A 19,302-nucleotide genomic window follows, 5' to 3' on the forward strand; every position below is an offset into this window, starting at 1 on the left:
ACAACCACAGCAGGTTGAGACAACAGAGCCCCAGGACACGAAACCACCAGAACAAGTGGACTTGCTCCCTCCTGACAGCAGTAGCGCTGAGGTTCCAGGGGAGCCCTGCAGGCCAAATGACAGCACAGCGCACCTCCAAGACTAAATGAACATTGGCAGTAGGCTTCATGATTGGTTTGGATGTAAGTGTAAATGTGTGGCACTAATGGGTTTTCAGTGTTTTATTACATTTTGGCTGGGAAGGGAAGATATGGTATTGGGACTGTGCCTTTAAGGGCTGAGCTTCCCAGACAGAGTCTAGACAGGACACTGTGAAGCTCCTGTTCTGCACAGTCAACTGGAACCAGACTCAGAATAGAGCAGATCTATGCAAGTTCCTTAAGCCTCGGCCCCTTTCTAGAGAATACTGGAATGGCAGATCACAAGGAGCTTGCATTTAAAAGAAAAACCACACCAAGTATATCGCTTCAACTAGAGGCAAGAGTCATAATTCTAATTCACTTGTAGCTTCTCTCACACACACACACACACGTGACTTTGGAGTCCAGTGATTTAGCTCTTCACAGGAAGCCTGACATACACTAAATTAGAGTGCACATATTAAAGCCCAAATTCAAAAAAGTACTTAAGTGCAGGCTCAACTTTAAGCATGTGCAAAAATCTCATTAGTTTAAGTGCATTCCTGAATCAGGGATTAAATGGGTAGAAGGAATATTGTAATCTGAAAAGGAAATCTTATAATTTAACAAGAAAGGGTATATGCAATTGTATTAAAAACAATTGTCCTATAAAAAGAGGAAGATGCTGAAGCATCAGATTTATCACAGTTTTCCTCTTTATTTTCTTTTACATAAAACAATAAGAAGAATGGAAAAGCCACGTCAACTTGGGCAAACTCATGAACTTTGCAGAGGAATTAGATTTTACTGATCAGCACTTGTGGTGAGCATTAGAAATTCTTTGCGGCCCAAAGAATGGTTGCTCACATATACCTCTAACAGAATTCTGTTATATATACATCACCAGCTTCTCCAGAACACAGGCTAACCAATGCACAAACACAGTTTAAAACAGGGTTAAATCTTACTAATTTGCAAACACTGATTTAATTACTTCTCTTTTCATTTCTCAGAAAATACTTAATAGCGGACAAAGCCTACTGGGAGCAGAGCTGGGTGAATGCTGCAAAAGGTATTAGTGAAGCCTTGGAACTGTATGTAGTTCATTTTGATCTTTTTTATTTGTTTTATGAGAACAAGCAACATTTTGTTCACAATACCATTCAGGCAAAGGGAAAGTGTCATGAATACTTGAGCAAATATTTATTCTCGCCAGTGTAATCAGCTTGAAAGCTCTATGTTGATGTAGAACTTAGCCAAATCGGGGAGCAGAAGCAATCCCATAAGATATAAGGTAATATTTTCACAGGGCCTATTTTCAGTCCCTGACAGCTCCAAATGCTGTTTGTGGAATAAGAGATGTGTTGGTTTATGAACTGAATACAAAAGCACAGACTCATCTGTCCCTCCTGGAAAGTAAGTGATGCCTCCCAAAGTGTGCATAGGGAAATAGCCCAAGTAAAGATGTTCCTATTGCTTGGAAGTTAGACGACTTCATAAACTTCAGGCAGACAAATCAGAGATGATTCTTGAAGGTTTCCAAGATCAAAGCACAGGCATGAAAGGAAAGGGGAAAGTCCCAGGATCTGAGATTACAGGAAATCACTTTAATTTAGGTTTAAAGGATCAAAACAACCAAAGCTCAGCATTGCAACTGAGCTGGTTCAGGTTAAAATGTTTTCAGTTTCAGTTCTTTCATTTTCCTCCCCTAATTCACCCTCCCCCTTCAAAATAGGAACTTGGCAGATTTTCCTGATGTTTCAGGGTTCTGAGAGCAGAATTGCATCCTGGTGTGTTTCCAGACAACAGGGGAGTTTCAGAAAACAAAGACATTTTTCACTTGTGCTAATTACTCCTACAGCCTTTCCCGCACTTTGGCCCACCACATCATTTACCAGAGAAAGTTGGAATTTTCCCCCCATCTCCATGTTAGGTTCCCAAGTACAGACTCTCTTTCTCTAGTCCACTCTCGGAATTAATTTAATCTCTGGTTTCTGATTAGCAAATGGCCAACCTCAAAAGGTTTGGAGTTGGGTTCAAGTCTGGTGCAAAGTATCAAGGGAGGGGGAAGTGCAAGTTTATTTTAACTCAATCCTTTTACGATTCAGTTAGATGTGATGAAATCCTTAAATCCCTGCGGTTCTCCTACACTTTGTGGTGTCTGCAGAATCCCACAAATTATTTCCTTGTGCATCGGTGCAGAGATCTTTTATAATGCTCAAGGTATTTCTCAAGTTAAACTCCAACTTTGAATAACTAAGGGTTACTTACATTAAGGCAAAGGGCCAAATTCTGCTTTCTCATGTGCACATTTGACTCGTGTTGATTTCAAAGGCAGCCATGTCTGTGGATGTATCAAGTAAGTTCAGAATCTTTCAAAGTCAATGGATGTTATACACAGCTGGTGCAACTCCCACGGAATACAGTGTTCCGTTGCACATACTGATCTGTGCGCAAACTTACAGCACACTTGATAACACTTTAAATTACTAATCAGCAGTATTAAGTGTGCTGAAGTCTGCACTGTGTACAGCAAGAGAAATGAACAAAAACTAGATCTAACATCTATGGTAATTTAGAAGCAAAGAGGGGCAAAAAGCTCCTGGCTGGGGGCAGAGGAAGAGGGTGTGGCAGTGGGGCAGGATAGGAAGAGAGGGTTTGTTGGGACAGAGGCCGAGAAGGGGGAATGTTGGTGATGTTTCACACATCTTTAGAGCTGGTCAGAAATTTATTCTGACACTTTTCAATAAAAAGGGACAAATTGTTGAAAATAAAATGCACAAAAACTGTTTTGTTTTTTCATCGGCTCTAGATGTTGCCATGCTTTTGGAATGTATTATGCATACATTACTGCTATGCTTATTTGTAGTGGTAAAACTGGATTTTGGGAATATTTTTTCCCCTTAGGTAACTGAGAATGGACTATGGCCTTTAGCACCCTGCTAATTCACACTAACAATTGGGAGACCCACAGCCTTTGATCCTGATCCTGCTGATATCCATGGGAGTTTTGATGTTGCTGGCAGCAAGACCAGGGCCATAGTGAATTACTGAATGTATCAAATTAGGGAGTAAATAACAGAACATAATGAAAGACAGAATGCACTCTCTTCACTCATTTGGACAAATGTAGTTTAGTTCTAATTCTCTGACAGCATTTCAGAATGTACTGCTCTGTGTAGCTTATTAAACCTTGTAAATATAACACACATTGTCAATAATCTGGAACAAAACTCCTAGAGCTGGGTGATCTAGTCACAGTAAATAACATATTAGATTCATTTAGCTTTTTTGTTCTGTTATTATTTGTATCCTTGTAGTCCTTACAAGCCCTGTTATTGACCAGGACCCCACTGGGCTAGATGCTATACAAACACTGGAAAAAAAGACAGTCCCTGTCCCAAGTAACTTACAATCTAAGTAAGAATGACCTGTGAATAAGATTCAGGTTTTTACATATTTTCTGTTAATTCAGCCTATGGATTGTCTGAATGCTATTTGCCCCAATTTTTACTACACCACAACTCACTATTTATGCAATTTGTTTGGTTGACTTTGGGTAATATTTTCAAAAGGCTTCTAGGTCAGTGGCACCGGAACAGAGGGGGCCAGGGGACCTTTTGAAAGTGGATGGGCCTGGCCCATCCACTTTTCACCATAGGCCCCACCCCTCTTATTCCCCCTGAGGCCCCACCCCTAGGCTAGGCCAGTACACCAGCTGGAGCCCAGCTGGGGAGCCCTGGGGAGCTGTGGGGAGCCGCATACCCTCCACCTGCCTGAGAGCAGCCCCCAGCCCTTGTCCCTGTCCCCCAAAATCCCCAGCCAGGGCAGATGGACGGTCCACGGCTCCCCACAGCTGCCTGGGTGGCTCTTACCATGTCCAGGCTGTGGCTCCGAGGCCCCAGCCCCCTGGCAGGAGCCGGGTCGAGGTAAGAGCCGCATGGGCAACTGTGGGGAGCCATGGGCCCTCCACCTGCCCTGGGCTAGGGGTTCTGGGGGCAGGGACATGGGCCAGGGGCTGCTTTCAGGCCCCCCCCTCACCCCAGGCAGGTGGAGATGCCCAGACTCCTTGCCCCCTGCTTGGCTGGGGGCGGGGCCTCGGGGGGAAGAGGCAGGGAAGGGGCGGGGCTACAGAGGGGGTGGGGGGCCCTGTCCCTCCCACTTTTGGGAAGGCTCCACCGCCCCTGTCCATTCACGCCAAGTCCCATTTTCAAAAAAGACTTAGGCCTAGTGTACACCTAAAAATTACACCGACCTAGCCACATTGTTCAGGATTGTGAAAAATTTCACACCCTGTGTGACATAGGTCAATTTAACTCCCACTGGAGCTGCAGGTAGGTCGATGAAAGAATTTTTTAATTGACCTCGCTACTTCCTCTCCAAGAGGTGGATTAACTACATCAGCAGAAAAACCCCTTCCTTCAACACAAGATACACCGCAGAAAAAAAATCAAAATTACGCAAAATTATTTGTATTTTTTTTTACATATTAAATGAAATATAACCCTATTTGAACCTTCTTTAGACATATATGCAGGCATTTTGTTTTTAGATAGCACATACAGCACATTTTATCACAGAACTTACTATAGGGCTTTATCATTCCGTGGACAAAAAAAGCGACCCGGTAGGTGTGATTTTTAAAACTAAATAACATTTTTAAATAAGGACTTGTTCAACTGAGGTTAGTTTTCCTAATTTTCAGCAAAATTACCCTCTTTCTGCAGTAGACTAGGTGCTAATGTCTTTTCAAAGTCCAACTGCAAAACAAAGAACAATTAAAGAAAAGACTGCTTTGAGTCTTTGTGGTATCTCAAGTACTGTGCAATGCAACAGAATTATTGTGCAGTTACACTGGGTTCTTCTTTCATACTGCTTACCAAAATACTAGAACAGTAAGTAAAAAATAAAATAAAATAAAGTACCAGTCAGACTAAACCAATGGATTTTTGGTTAACATAAAGTCTTTTTACATTCCAGGATTGAAATAAAGGAACACAAGCTCTTTCAGTTTGTCTTCCAAAAGAGAATGCCTCTGGTTGGAGAGGACAAGATTATAGAATGAGTTGCTGCGCTCAGCATCAGCTGTGTTTGTTACAGCATTTATGTATCTGAAAGCCAATGTTTTCAAATTTAGAAGAAGGTCGGCTGTTGACGACCAAAACATGGCGATGTCAATTTCCCGACTGTAGAGTGTTCTTGATCACCTCGGGTGTCACCTTCCCGGTATACAACGCCAACTCCTCTGCCGAAAAGTCACTGCAACCAGGAATTGAAGCATAATCCTCCTTGATATGAGACATTACAGGAACTCTTCTGGGGTTGGAAATCCTTATGCATTTCAGGAACTTAATTGCGGGCTGTCCACTCTCAGTATCACTGATTTACTTTTTCAGCTGAATTGTCAACAGCCGGACAAGTTGCTACTCTCATCAGTTGTTACATTGTTGACATCTTCAACCCTGAGAAACCTTACAGTGGGTTGCTCCAAAAACAGAGCGTGTGTCCCAAGGAAAAACAGCAGTTCTTCCATTTTCTCACCAGCAAAGAGAGTGCACAGTCTCTGGCTTTCAAATGTAGCCATTAGGTCAATGATTGGCTTGCACATTTCATTGATAAAACACAACACAATCTTTACCGTTAAACTCTGGGTTTCATCAGACAGCACTCTTGCAAGTTCCTGCAATGAATGTGGTGCCAAGCAGCCACGCACACCCATCTCTTCTTCAACAAAGCCGTGGTAATATTGAAAATGCTTTTCATGATACTGAACAGCAGCAAAACAGCTGTTCTGTCTAGTTGCTACTGGTTCTGGTGCTATAGTTGTACTGGGAACTTTTTGCCTGAGGTAGTTTAAGTACCTCATCTTCCTACCCCCTGCCATGTGGAACATTTGGAAGAACATTTTACCAGTGCAGTGACATCCTTGAATGGCTTATGAAAACTTTTCCCCACCAGATTGATCATGTGAGCAAGGCATGGATGCTATCAGGAAACAGTCCAGACAGTCCAGTTTTGTGTTTTTCATGTACGCGGTATTATCCATGTCAAAGACAACCACGTTGTTGTAAGCAGTTTCATAACTTTGCACAATCTGAATGACTGTTTGAGATACGGTGCTGTGATTTGTTTTCTGCATGAACTGCGTGTCAGCAAAATAGGAGGACACCTTCCCGGTGAGGTCTTTCACCAGTGGTGCCAGTAAATTGTTAAGTATAATAGTCATTTAATCAAATATAACTGACATGTAGTTATCCTTAAGTTTATTTCTCTCAGTGTTGTAGACATCTGTAAGATATGTATCTTGAAGTTGGTAACCTCCTGGAATTGCGTTATTATTCTTGACTCAAGTGTTTAGAAACTGGTGTATGAAAGGATGGTCCATTTAGATAATGGTACGTTTGTAGCACACAAGTTAAGACCCGGTCATGGAAATAGGCAAATGCTCATGTTGTGCTTTTGTTGTTGTGTTGAAACACGTTGAAAGTGTACGCTGCATTTTTTATGATTCTCCCTGCAATGTAGTTTCTCACTTTAAATGCTTCCATGATTTGGTGAGGTGGTTTGCAATTGTCAGTTTCCTCTGAGGGTCCAGAAGTACGTTGCACGTTTTTGCAAGAGTTTCCGCCATCTTCAAATACCGGTCCAGGAAAATCTTTTATTCTCTTTTGCTGGTATATTTGCAATGTGGGACCCTTGTTATGGCATTTTGTGGCAAAATCGATGAATACTCCCTTGACTCTCAGTGTGATCCAACATTTCTCATGGTCTTTCTCTGTTAAGGGATATTATGCAATATTATGCTACAATGTTTGGTCATACATTTTATGCATAAAATTATGTGGGTACATAATTGCTTAATTCCCCACAGTCTAATAGGAAGTGCCTACACTATAACAGAAAAGATGCAGCACCATAGCTGTGCTGCTGTAGTGTAAACATGGCCTTAGGCACTTAGAAACTTTGCCTGCCACCCCCACAAACGTATGAGTGGTTTCAGAGTAGCAGCCGTGTTAGTCTGTATCCGCAAAAAGAAAAGGAGGACTTGTGGCACCTTAGAGACTAACCAATTTATTTGAGCATAAGCTTTCGTGAGCTACAGCTCACTTCATCGGATGTTTGTTTTCCCGAATTTGCTTCTGAATCAGCCCCGGTTTTCATTCATTACTCTTTGTATATACAATACAGATTTGGACACATTTACTGTTGGTGATTAATAATTTGAAGTATTGCCAAGTGTGGGTGGTCATTCTGTGCACAAACAGGCATGCACAATGCAACACTGAATTCAATGGGAGTTGCACCACCGGGACAGAGTTGGAGTATGGATTATAGGTAAGGCTAAGATTCAGTCATGGGTATTTTTAGTAAAAGTCATGGACAAATCATGGGCAATAAACAAAAGTTCATGGCCTGTGACCTGTCCATGACTTTTACTGTAAATATCCATGATGACTAAATCTCTGCTCCTGAGGCCCTGCTGCTCTGGGGGTACTCTGCTCCAGCGGTGGGGGCTGACTGTCCCCGGTGGCCTGCTGCTCCAAGGCCCCGGGGAATCGCTCTCTCAACAGCCTCTGGGGCTGCCCCTGGGACTGCTGCTGCTCAGGCGGTCCCCAGGGCCAGCTGCCAGGACTGCTCAAGGTGCAGCCAGTGCAACTGGCCCCGGGGGTGCCCGAGGACCAGTCCCGGGGGTGGCCCCTTGGAACGCCCCAGCGGCTGGCCCCAGGGTGCCTGAGCGGTTGACCCCGGGGCCAGCTGCTCAGGCAGCCCTGGGGTCAGCTGTACTGGCTGCTACAGCTGCGAAAGTCATGGAAAGTCACAGAATCCATGACTTCCATGACCTCCGTGACAGAATCGCAGCCTTAATTATAGGCAGACCTGGTAGCACCACCTATACTTAAGGTTGCCTGATATTTTCCATCATAAGTCCTTGTTTTAAGTTGCTTACAACTTTACCAAACTACCCATTTAGGCGGAAATTTTCTATGCTGTCTGCCTGAGGCTGACTTTTTTTTGGAAAGTTTCAGAAAAAAACAGTTTATCCATTTCCAAGACCAAGATTAGGAGAAAAAAGACATTGTTTCCCCTGTGTTAAAAAAGTTTTTACATCCATTTCGTTGAGAGGTTCTAGTGTGTCCATGCTTTGGGACAAGGAATTGAAATTTGGCAGGGGGGTAGTTTGCATATGCTCAGTAGAGACTTGTTAAGAGTTTGGTAGCCAAATTCTCTCAAGATTCTGTCTGCATTGAGCATGCAGTGAGGTTGCAAAAGCAACCTCAATTCTGGTATTTCCTCACTTCTGAGTGCTTGACTTTGCAACCTTAACATTCTCTTAGCAGTGTATTTTTTGAATGCAATATACTATACAGTGGACTGAATGGTCAGGACCAGAGTCTGTGCTTGCTGATACATCCACATTCGCAACTCCCTTTGACATGAATGCAAGTGAAACGTACATATGGGAGGGTAAAACATGGTTTTCTGGAAATAGAACACACTAGGGCTCAATTCTTCCCTCAGAAATTGAAATAAAACTTCAGAATATCAACCCAGCAAGTTTTCTGAAGGTGGGAGGGGGAGTTTAAGGGAAAAAAACTAAGAACCAAACCTGAAAACATGTGAATCTCAGCTTTATTGTGGTGCTGAGCTTTGGATTTTTTTTTTTTTAAATTTAAATGAAAGTGATTTTCTGTAATCTCAAGCCCTGGGACTTTCTACTGTCTTCATGCATCTGTGATTTGTTTTGGGGAACCTTTAAGAGGCATTCCTGATTCGTCTGCCTAGACTAGTTTGTGATGCTAACTTCCCTGGGAAAGAAACATCTTTACTTGGGCTGTTTCCTACCTGCATTTTGGGAGGTATCATTCACTTTCAAGGAAGGCCAGAGTCTGTGCTTTTGTATTCAGTTCATATACCAATACATCTCTTATTGGTAGGTGTTGTTTGTGGGGGAAGGTAAATGTATTTGGCCCTGTAAGGCCTGATCTTTCAATATACTTCTGTAGTGTCACAAGGCCATGAGATGAGAGAAAAATCTGGCCAATTTACTGTGTGTTAACAAGACTGCTCTGTGGGCACCCTGTCCACACTCAAAACTATACAAAATAAATGTCCTCTCTGAAGACCAGATTCCGACTAAGGGCCTGACCTTTCGAAGTGCTGACGAGTGCCCACAACTCCAGTCGAACAGTGGGTGCTCTGCACCATTGAAACTCGCGCCTGAAATGAATATCCCGCAGTGAGGCTTCCCCGTGTGTCTAAGACACCAAATGACGACTTCCCATAAAAGTATTTCCTCCCTTGTGTCCATTCTTCAGGCTCCCCAGCTGAGCCCTGCACTCACTCTGGTGGTCAGTCATCAGTCTATAGCCAAAGTTATTGTACAGTTGGACAGCTCATCAGCCCCTCAGTACATTGCCACATTTCCTTTCCTCCACAAGCATCACCTACCAAGTCCCCACCTAAAGCACTGTATAGCCCTGGAACCTCAGTCTCTGCTTTCATCACCCACTGCCTCTCCTGCATGTTGCAGAAACGTGCACAGATCATCAATGGATTCCATGCTCCAGCAATGTTATTTCTTGGTGGATGCACCTAAATCAGTCCAAGTCTCACGGCCATGGTACAATGTCATGAGGCCAACAGAACATTAGCTATGCATATTCAGCGTATATCAAATACCGATACAGCAGCACTTCAGTAACAGTCATTGGAAAAGTAAAAAGTGGACTAATCCTGCCCTTGGAAGGCTCCGGAGACTGGGATGTGGAGCCTTTCACCTCTAGGGCATCGTCCCAGTGCAGGCAGATGATTGACGGGATATGGCTAGGGGAGCAGGGCACATGAACTGGGAAAACAACCTCATCTTAAAAGGACGCTGTCAAGGTCATTACCATTTTCCTCTGCTCTTTGTACATTGCAGGTAACTCACTGGCCGAGGCCCAAAGCTCCACAACTTGGTCTTGCAGTTTTCTAATCCAAGCTCTAAACTGCTCTGTGTCTTGAATTCCACCCTGCACAGGACAGCAAAAACAGCCATGTCGGAAGCTGTTCCTCTCATGTGTGTCACAACCCTCCAGTTAGTCCACAGAGAGGTGGCCACTCCAGCTGATACTGAAACACAACACACTTCCCAAATTCAATGAACACACACTAAGGCAAAGCCTTAACTCGGAGCATATCCACGCACCACCACTGATGTCAGACAAGAAGTCATTCCCCGTGTCCACTGTTGACCTACACGGACACGGCTGAGGGTGGAGGTAAGGTTTTGCACTACAGCACAGGCAAGCCTATCTGCGTGGATTGGAGGAGTAAGGATTGTGCGGCACTAATGCAGGCAGCCGAAGCTGTTTCCTTGTGGGAGTGCGCGTGTACAATAGGCAGCAGTCACTCTGGCTATATGGGCAGCACAAAGTATTGGAAATGCCACATGAAGGGAAAATCCTTCTGGTTTCCAAGGTTTTGTATGGTTGGGTTGTGCCCTGGTTCACCCTTGACTGGGTTTTAACAAGGTGTGCGCAGAGACGGATCAAGGTCTCTAGGGCCCGTGGGCCAGAGCAAGTCGGGGGGCCCCAAAGCCGGAATTGTGGACCTGCCCAACCCCTTTCGCCTGCAGCCCAGCCCCTGTTTCACCCCTTCTGCTTGCAGCCCTGCCCACAGACCCACCCCGTTCTGAGCTTCCCCTGTGGCCCTGCCCCCCTTCCACCCTTTCCCCCACAGCCCTGACACCACTCTCCCCTTTCTGCCCCCATCCCCAGCTGCAGCCCTGAGAACGGGGAACCTTTGTACCCCCTGCCATGGCTTCGGGGCTGCGGCAGGGAGCGAGAACTCCTCCAGCCCCAGGGGCCTGGTGGGGGAGATTTTTCCAGGGGCCCCAAATTGGCAGGGGCCCCTGGGCACAGGCTCCATGGACCCGTGCAGTAATCTTCCACTGGATGTGTGGTCTAGGATACAACATTGGGGGTTCCTAGAGCCCAAGGCCAGAAGGGACCATTGTGCTCATCTAGTCTGACCTCTTGTGTAAAACAGGCCATAGAACTCCCCCAAAATAATTCCTAGAGCAAAGCTTACAGAACAACACCCAATCTTGATTTAAAAATGTTCAGTGATCAAGAATCCACCACTGCCTTAGTAAATTGTGCCAGTAGTTAATTACCGGTCCTGGTTAGAAATTTAAGCCTCCTTTCTAGTCTGAATTTGTCTAGCTTCAGCATCCAGCCGTTGGATCATGTTATACCTTTCTCTGCTAGTATGATTATTCCCATGTTACAGATGGGGAAACTGAGAATTAAAGGGACTTATCACAGTTACCCAACAGGCCAATGGCACAGCCAGGAATATCACCCAGGTCTCCTGAGTCATAGGCCAATGCTGTACCTACCCGGTCATTCTTGATCAGTTAGATTTGTTTAATCCTAAACAGGTTTCCCCTGATATTGTCACTATAGCCGTCTTGGATGGCTCCCCCTTCCTGCCTTATGCTCAGAGTGTCAATGACTGTGGATCCTCTCTGACCCAATGTAGAATATTTTTTTGGTGACAAAAGGGAGCTTTGGGGGACAGCTGCTTGTGCCTCTGAGTGGCAAATGGCAGCAGTGCTAGGAGGGGAGAAAGCCTGTCTTTCAGCCAACCTGTCTTTGTGGCATATTGAGAAGGCTTCGTCCCGCTGTGAGCATGGACACCCGTGTGTGAAGGAAGAGGAAGGCTGTCAGAGGGCATGAGTGGTGTGTGGGGGATTTGGCAGTGAGTGAGCACATGCTCCCTGTGCGAGAGCTGCTGTGTGCATTAGGGTGGCGTCATGGTTGAATAACATCAGACAAAGCACCTAAATATGGAAGGGAAGCAGGAGGATATTTTTAGGGCTCTGTCAGATTGCTGGATAAAATGTACCCATACAATGACCCTGTTGCATTTGTTCCTCTTCTGACGCCAACCAGCACTTCCCAATTCTCTGAAATACACAGCATGGAGCATTCCGTCAAATACAGAAGTACCCATTCAGGACTGCACCCTGCTCCCTTTTCCCTACTGACCTTTATTTCCCAGGTGTTCCAACCTTTCGGGCCCCTTGGCTTCTGGTATAAGTCAAACCAACAGGAGACACTCCCAGAATCAGCAGCATTTTACAATGAGCCAATCAAGGAAAAAACCAAAGGAACCCTGTCACTTCACAGCGTCAGAGAAATCAGGGGTGGAATACAGCTGTCTGGTCAAATAGCAGTCAGCCCAGCCCCTGGCCCTCCACCACCAGTGCGGGGCTGTTCTTGTTTGCACTGTTTACTGATTGTCCAGTCTCAATATAAATGGCTCAAGCTGTGGGAGATTGTCAGTCCTCATCTGGAAAGGAAACATTCCTAATGGTGGGGTCTAACATCCAGCCTACATTTCTTAGTTCTACGCCATTCCTCCTTGTTCCGTGCCCGGACCCTCTCTAACCAGAGGATCTCTAACCACTTCCTCTGCTGCTTGGTGTTTACACCCTTCAGATACTTGCAGATAGCTGGGCCAGCCCCACTTAGCTGTCACATAACCAAACTAGATGTAGTGGGCCAAATCCATGCCTATTGTTACTCCACGGATGTCAACGATGTTCCCCCCATAACTCTTTTATTCTTTCCTCAGAAGTCCACCCTGGTAATCATCTTTTCTGTTGTGCCTCTCTGGATCCCTCTCAGCTGCTAGAGACCTTTGGGATGGCAGTGCTCACCACTGGCCCTTCCAGGCTGCATCTTTTTACATGGAAGAAAGGAGATTGCCCTGAAAGCAGAAACAAAACTTGGTTAACATTTTGCAACATGCTTTCCCCCCAGTGTAGACAGAATCTAACACAATTGCAGTAGCATGATGTTAAACAACCACTTAACATCCAGTGTAGCCAGGACAGGGTATGTTTAAAACATGTTAACTGATCATGTTTAAGACTTAACATCCTGTTAGTTAACACATTCTCCACCATGATGTTTGTCCCACAGTGTAGACAAGGCCCAAGAGACTCACAAGGTGTGGCCAAGGGGCATGACTTCAGCTCCTTTTCCAAAGGGCAGAAACAACTCCCATTTGTGTGTGTGTTAGGAGCAGTGTCTTGACTTCTCTCCTCAAACTCAGTGAGACGGAAAGCCCTGCAGAATGCCACAACTACAAAGCATCTTAAACCAAAATGCCACTTTCTTTACATCATTTCATAAAGGGAAGGAGCTTGCTTGACAAATTTCCTCTGTGGCTTGAATCTAAAGTCCATTGAAAGTCAATGGGAGTCTTTTCATTAACTTTGGTGAGCTTTAGATCAGGCCTGGTAGCTGCAGAAGCTTCCCCTATGCACCAACATGCACGTTGTAAACCTAATGGAAAAAGAGAGGAAGGATGTTCTTGTGGTCAAAGGCATCAGACTTGAATTGGGAGATCTGAGTTCAGTTCCTGATCCGTCACACACTTCCTGTGTGACTGCGGGAAAGTGACAACTTCTCAATGCCCCATTTCCCCAGCTGAATACCCTACAATAAGAGAGTTCTCTCCCTGTTCAATATTTGTAGTCTCCACCGCCACCCCCCACAGTTATGTTCTGTAGCAGCATGGAGGGGAGTTGTGTCTGCTTGAAATCTGTGGGCTTTTTCTTAGATGAAGTAGAGAGGGTCCCGAATTCAGATACCAGATCCAGGTTCATACCTGAATTCATAGCTCAAACTAATTCCTATAAAGAACAGAATCCAACATTTGGGAAAGTTTGGATCCAGATTTCAGACACCCTGCAAGTTCAGGATATTTCGACATACTGATTCAGGGAGGCACATCCTGGAGAGAGGAAGTTCGGGCTCATCTGGAATTTGATCCAAGATTTTCTTCATCAATGTTATTTCAGTAAATACACCCTTTTCTCACAGAGTCACTTCATGTGCAGAGGACATGCAGAGTCTAGGATTATACAGCAATACTTAGCACTTCCACAGAGTCTTTCACCCATGTTGTTCAAAGCATTTTCTAAATATTAATCATTCACTGTTGCCAAGTCTTATGATTTTATCACAAGTCTTGGGATATGTGGTGTTTTTTTCTTAAAACCCCAGCTCCTGGAGTCAAGTAATTATGAGAGAATCTCAGTTTCTATTTTTTTTTTTACAAATAATGTAAATTTCTAGCCCTTATGCTTGCAGAGAGAACTTGAAATTGTGACCCATAAAGGCTCCAAAGCCAGAAGGCAAATAAAAAGACCCCTAAATTGGTTATTTTTAAAATCTCAATTTTGAGGCCTAACTCATGATTTTTAAATGCATGAGGCTGGCAACACCACAAGCTTCATAATGTTCTGTAAGGCAAGGTATAAGTATCATCATTCGCATCCCCATTTTAAGAGATGGAGAAAAAGGGGCATAGAGAGCTGAAGTGACATGACCAGAGCGAAGGAATGACAGAACCAGGAATAAAAAGCCAGTTCTGATTCTAAACTAAACTTCTCCAAAACTGCAGAGAAGTGCCTGGTCACACAGGGCTGCCACTCTGTTTCCAGCTGCTAAACTGCACTGAAGGAAGCTAAAATACATTAACATGTCCCAACCATTACTTGTCCTGTGGCTGTAACTGCCACTGAGCTGTTATGTGATTGGGTACAATAGGGCAAATGTCCATGAGACATTCTCTCTGCTAACCTGTGGTCCACATTAAGTGAAACTTCAGGGATTCCTGATTTAAACAAAGCTATGACCAATGAAGAGGTGTCATTTGATTTGTAATTCTAGATATTCCCTCTCTCCCTCAGTGTAGTATCAATTAACTTACAGCTCCGCTTGTGCTAGAAATACTTTCATGATGTGTAAAAGGCTAAACAAAATAGTAAATTATATTTAAGAGAAGCCTTTTTTCTAAATAAGTAAATAAATAAATAAAAGTCCCCACTCGAGAGCTGCAGTGGGATGAAAAAGGAGCTCTTCCCTTTCAGTAATTGATACATGTGTATTAATAAATACGGACATGGAACAGAAGGGATACTACCTTTGCTATGGGAAATGATCCATTTGCTTCTGAGTTGCGAAGCACACAGTGTCAGTACTTCTTGGGATAACACCCCATCTGAGTTGTACTTACATCCAGATTTAAACCTCTCATTTGAAGAAAGTAGCTGTGACTGCTATTCATTAGTATTATTATTATCTACTGGCCACCAAAAGAGGAAGCTACAACCCCTGCCTTACATGTAGGCTGCCAATATAGAGTTGGGGCACCCCCAGAAGTCTTCGCCTCTTAAGAAACAAGAAAAAGTGCTATTAAAAGAGCTAGGTGTTATTAACTATTAGTACTGATATTAGCACAAATCAAAATGAATGTGCTGTAAGGCACATGCTGATGGGTGGAAGATCCCTTGGAGGGTCAATTTTTAAACCGTGGGCCAAATTCAGAGGTGATACATAAGGTGGTGAAAATTAGAACCCCAAACGGTCTCTTAAATTCCTTTCCACTCAGTTAGATCTACTCCATGGCTATCTCAGGGGATCTAAGTAGGTGCTACCTGCATGCTTGAGAGCCAGGAAATATACAAGTTAAAGTAGCTCCCAGCCTACTGTAAACTGCACCTTCTTCCAGCTCTTTAGCACGTAACTGACACTAACTTGGACACTGGTGGAGTTAAAGCAGCTCTAGGTGAGTCTGGGTTTCCTTCCCTCCAGCTGATGCAGCAGCTCAGGTACAGGGTGTGTTTGAAGAGAAAACACCATTTCCTTTTAAGTAACACACCAGCTTGATCACACTGTCAGAACTGCTCATCTAAAACTAATGATCATCTAAAAATATTGGCAGCAGGCACCAGCACCTCTGTTGCAAAACAGGCAGCTTCTCTTCCCACTGATGCTTCTGGTGGTGGTGACACATACTGTGCCAGATGCCTCTAAAAACCCAGCACACAGAGGTGCACAAACAAGCAGCAAATCTTTAAGTGTGCAGTCAACATTAAACCACTGAAGTCCCAGGAGGCAGATGCCTGGCCCCTGTGCTGCACTCTCAGTTACCCTGAAATTCCCCAGGGCCCATGTCCAACCCTGCATTCTTAGTTGCCCCAAAATTCCCCAGGGACTCTGCTCAGACCCACTGCTGAATTCTCAATTGCCCTGAAATTCCCCAGGGCTGCTGCCCAAAGCCACCACTGCATTCTCTAAGACAGGTGGGGGATTTTTAAATGTTATATAGGTGCTGATACCATCTCATGTGAATCTAGGTTGTCTTGGCACAAATGACCAATGGATGATGAAAGAGTCTAGTGGCCCTTTATTTGTACAATCAGGCAGAACCCCTCAGCCCTGGGTCATGTCCAACCCCATTGCACCTGAACCTGGCCTCGTACCCCTATTTCCCTCCCTCCTTTGCCCATTCACCATCCCCTGGATGATTGAATCATCATCATCATCGTCTAAGGTAGCTATTTATAGACTAATTATAAAACCTCTTACAGGTGATGATAATGGCACTGGGGCATGGAGCCACAATTTTAAAAAACAAGACAAAGCCAAAATAAGTCCAGAGGCACTGGATGGCTTGCTGGCAACAAGAGACGGAGCCCTCTTCTCCAGGGATACCGGACTCAGCACAGCTCAGCGTCGTGATGGAGAGCACTCATATAATGGCTGTTCAGAAACGCTGGCAGCCCAGGGGGTGCTGCAGAAAACCAGAGACTGGAGGGAAAGATGAAGCCTTCAGAGGTAAGCACTGGAGACCAGGCAGGTAGGGTCAGTGGTCTCAGCCCAAGTCACAGTGGATAAGTGTCACCCCCCCCCCCCCAAAAAAAAAAAAAAAAGGCACTGGTGCTAAATGACTCACTGCTCTGTGATCTCAGCAGAGATTCCAACGGAGGAGGGCCTAGAAACTGAACTCTCCCACCCACAGCGCTTCCAGTCAGGGTTGAGAGCTGGTTTCATTGGCCCAGCCTCTTCCATCCAAGGGAGCTTTGTTTCCTGGAGCTTCTAGGCTCTGCAGCAGCTTGGGAGAAGAGAAAGGCATATCAGAAAAGAAGGCCCCAGAACCACTCCCAAAGGCTGCTCCTGGGCAAGGGCAGGGAAGAACCCTGCAGATGGAACAAGAGACAATATGGTCACGGGGTAGACAGGATTCCCCTAGTTATGCACATTACCCAAAGATGATCTACTACAAGCTATTTCTTTCCCACCCTTCCCCAACAATATTTTACTGCCATTGCCTTGGAGTCCAGCAGTATTTGTAAACCAAGTTATGTACCATGGGTAGAATATCACACCATCTGGTGTGCACAGCGCTTTCTACAGAGTGAGTAAAGGCAGGGACCCTGCTCCAAAGAGCTAAGCAGAGTATGGTAACATAGGTAAGGGAAATAGACAACAGGCACAAGGGGGAAGGAGGAAGGAACATCCAGGAGAGGGTGATGGGACGCATAATACAGTGCACGTGCTAAGATTGATATGTACGGCCCCATTTTTAAAAAATGTTACAGCTGCCAAACTCCTTTAGTCATTGCCATTAATACCCACCTTGAGTGCCGAAATGCCACAGTTTTAAAACATCTCTGTACCAGTACCGATTGCAAGTTCCCTGAATCACTTTGCTATCAAGAACTCAGGGTAAATTGTAATTTTATTCCAGCTGCAAGCTCAGTTTCATTTTAAATTGTCCTATTAAGTCAGCCTTCCACTGGGAATCCCTGAAGCCGTGTTATCTGCCCACCCATATGGGCACACAACTTCTGCTTTGGGAAGAAATGCTAATCTGTCTCCTAATGAGATGTGTGAAGAGCTGTACCCCAGCTAAAGGATGACCATGATTACCACTTAGTCTTGTGCTTTAAACACAAGACCGGGAGTCAGGAGACCTGCATTCCAGTCGCAGTTCTGACCCTGACTCACAGTGTGACTTGGGACAAGTCTAGACAAAGATACAACCATGGTCTCCTCTACACAAAGAAGTGATTGATTATGATGAGTGGTCACTCTAAACTGCAAGTGATGCCTGCTGGTACTATCAATGCTGTTGAAGGTAATTTAGGTGATAACATAAGCAAGATAAAGTCATTTATAAAAAGAAAAGGAGTACTTGTGGCACCTTAGAGACTAACCAATTTATTTGAGCATAAGCTTTCGTGAGCTACAGCTCACTTCATCGGATGCATACTGTGGAAAATATAGATCTTTTTATACACACAAAGCATGAAAAAATGGGTGTTTTGTGTGTATAAAAAGATCTTCTATACTTTCCACAGTATGCATCCGATGAAGTGAACTGTAGCTCACGAAAGCTTATGCTCAAATAAATTGGTTAGTCTCTAAGGTGCCACAAGTACTCCTGTTCTTTTTGCGAATACAGACTAACACGGCTCTTACTCTGAAAGTCATTTATAATATTGTTACAGGAAGCATGATTGACACCTACTGACACCACTAGTCTGACACCATATTTTCCTTAACGGTGTTTTAAACAGTTTTACCCTATCTACACTAGTAACTAGATCATTTTCACTAGAACATCAGGGATCAGTGGGACCTGTAGCTGAAACCATGATCAGCAATAGTCTTCATGCTCTTGGTGCCTCAGTTTCTCATTTGCAAAAGAGGGATAATATATACCCAACCCACCCAGGTGTGCGGTTGAAGTGAATTACTTTCCAATAGCCACTCACTATTGGTGCTAATATGTTGTTATTATTTATTATTACAGAAGCACATAGGTGAACCGATCATGGACTAAGACCCCAGTGTGCTGTACAAACAGTGAGCTGTTCAGTTGTACAGGTCAGACTGGTAGCAATTTCTTTGATGTTTTCAAAGGCAGAAGAGAATCATAGAAATGCTGGGCTGGAAGGGCCCTTGAGAAGTCATCTAGTCCAGCCCCCTGCACTGAGGCAGGACCAACTAAACCTAGACCATCCCTGACAGCTGTTTGTCCAACCTGTTCTTGACAGGAATTCCCCAGCCTCCCTTGGAAGCCTATTCCAGAATTTAACTATCCACAGAGTTAAAAATTTTTCCTGATATGTAACCTAAATCTCCCTTGCTGCAGATTAAGCCTTTAACTTCTTGTCTGACCTTCAGTCTCATACCTTTGAAAGCAACTCAGCTACAGGAAAAGGCTAGTTTGTAGAAGTGTCAGTTAGCACCAGTTATAACCCGACTGACCTGGCTTGACATGAAGACACCTGGTAGAACCCAGTCTGTCTTCGCAAGATGGAGAACTGCCT

The sequence above is a fragment of the Natator depressus genome, chromosome 1 (genome assembly GCF_965152275.1).
Source record: "Natator depressus isolate rNatDep1 chromosome 1, rNatDep2.hap1, whole genome shotgun sequence".
NCBI lineage: Eukaryota > Metazoa > Chordata > Testudines > Cheloniidae > Natator > Natator depressus.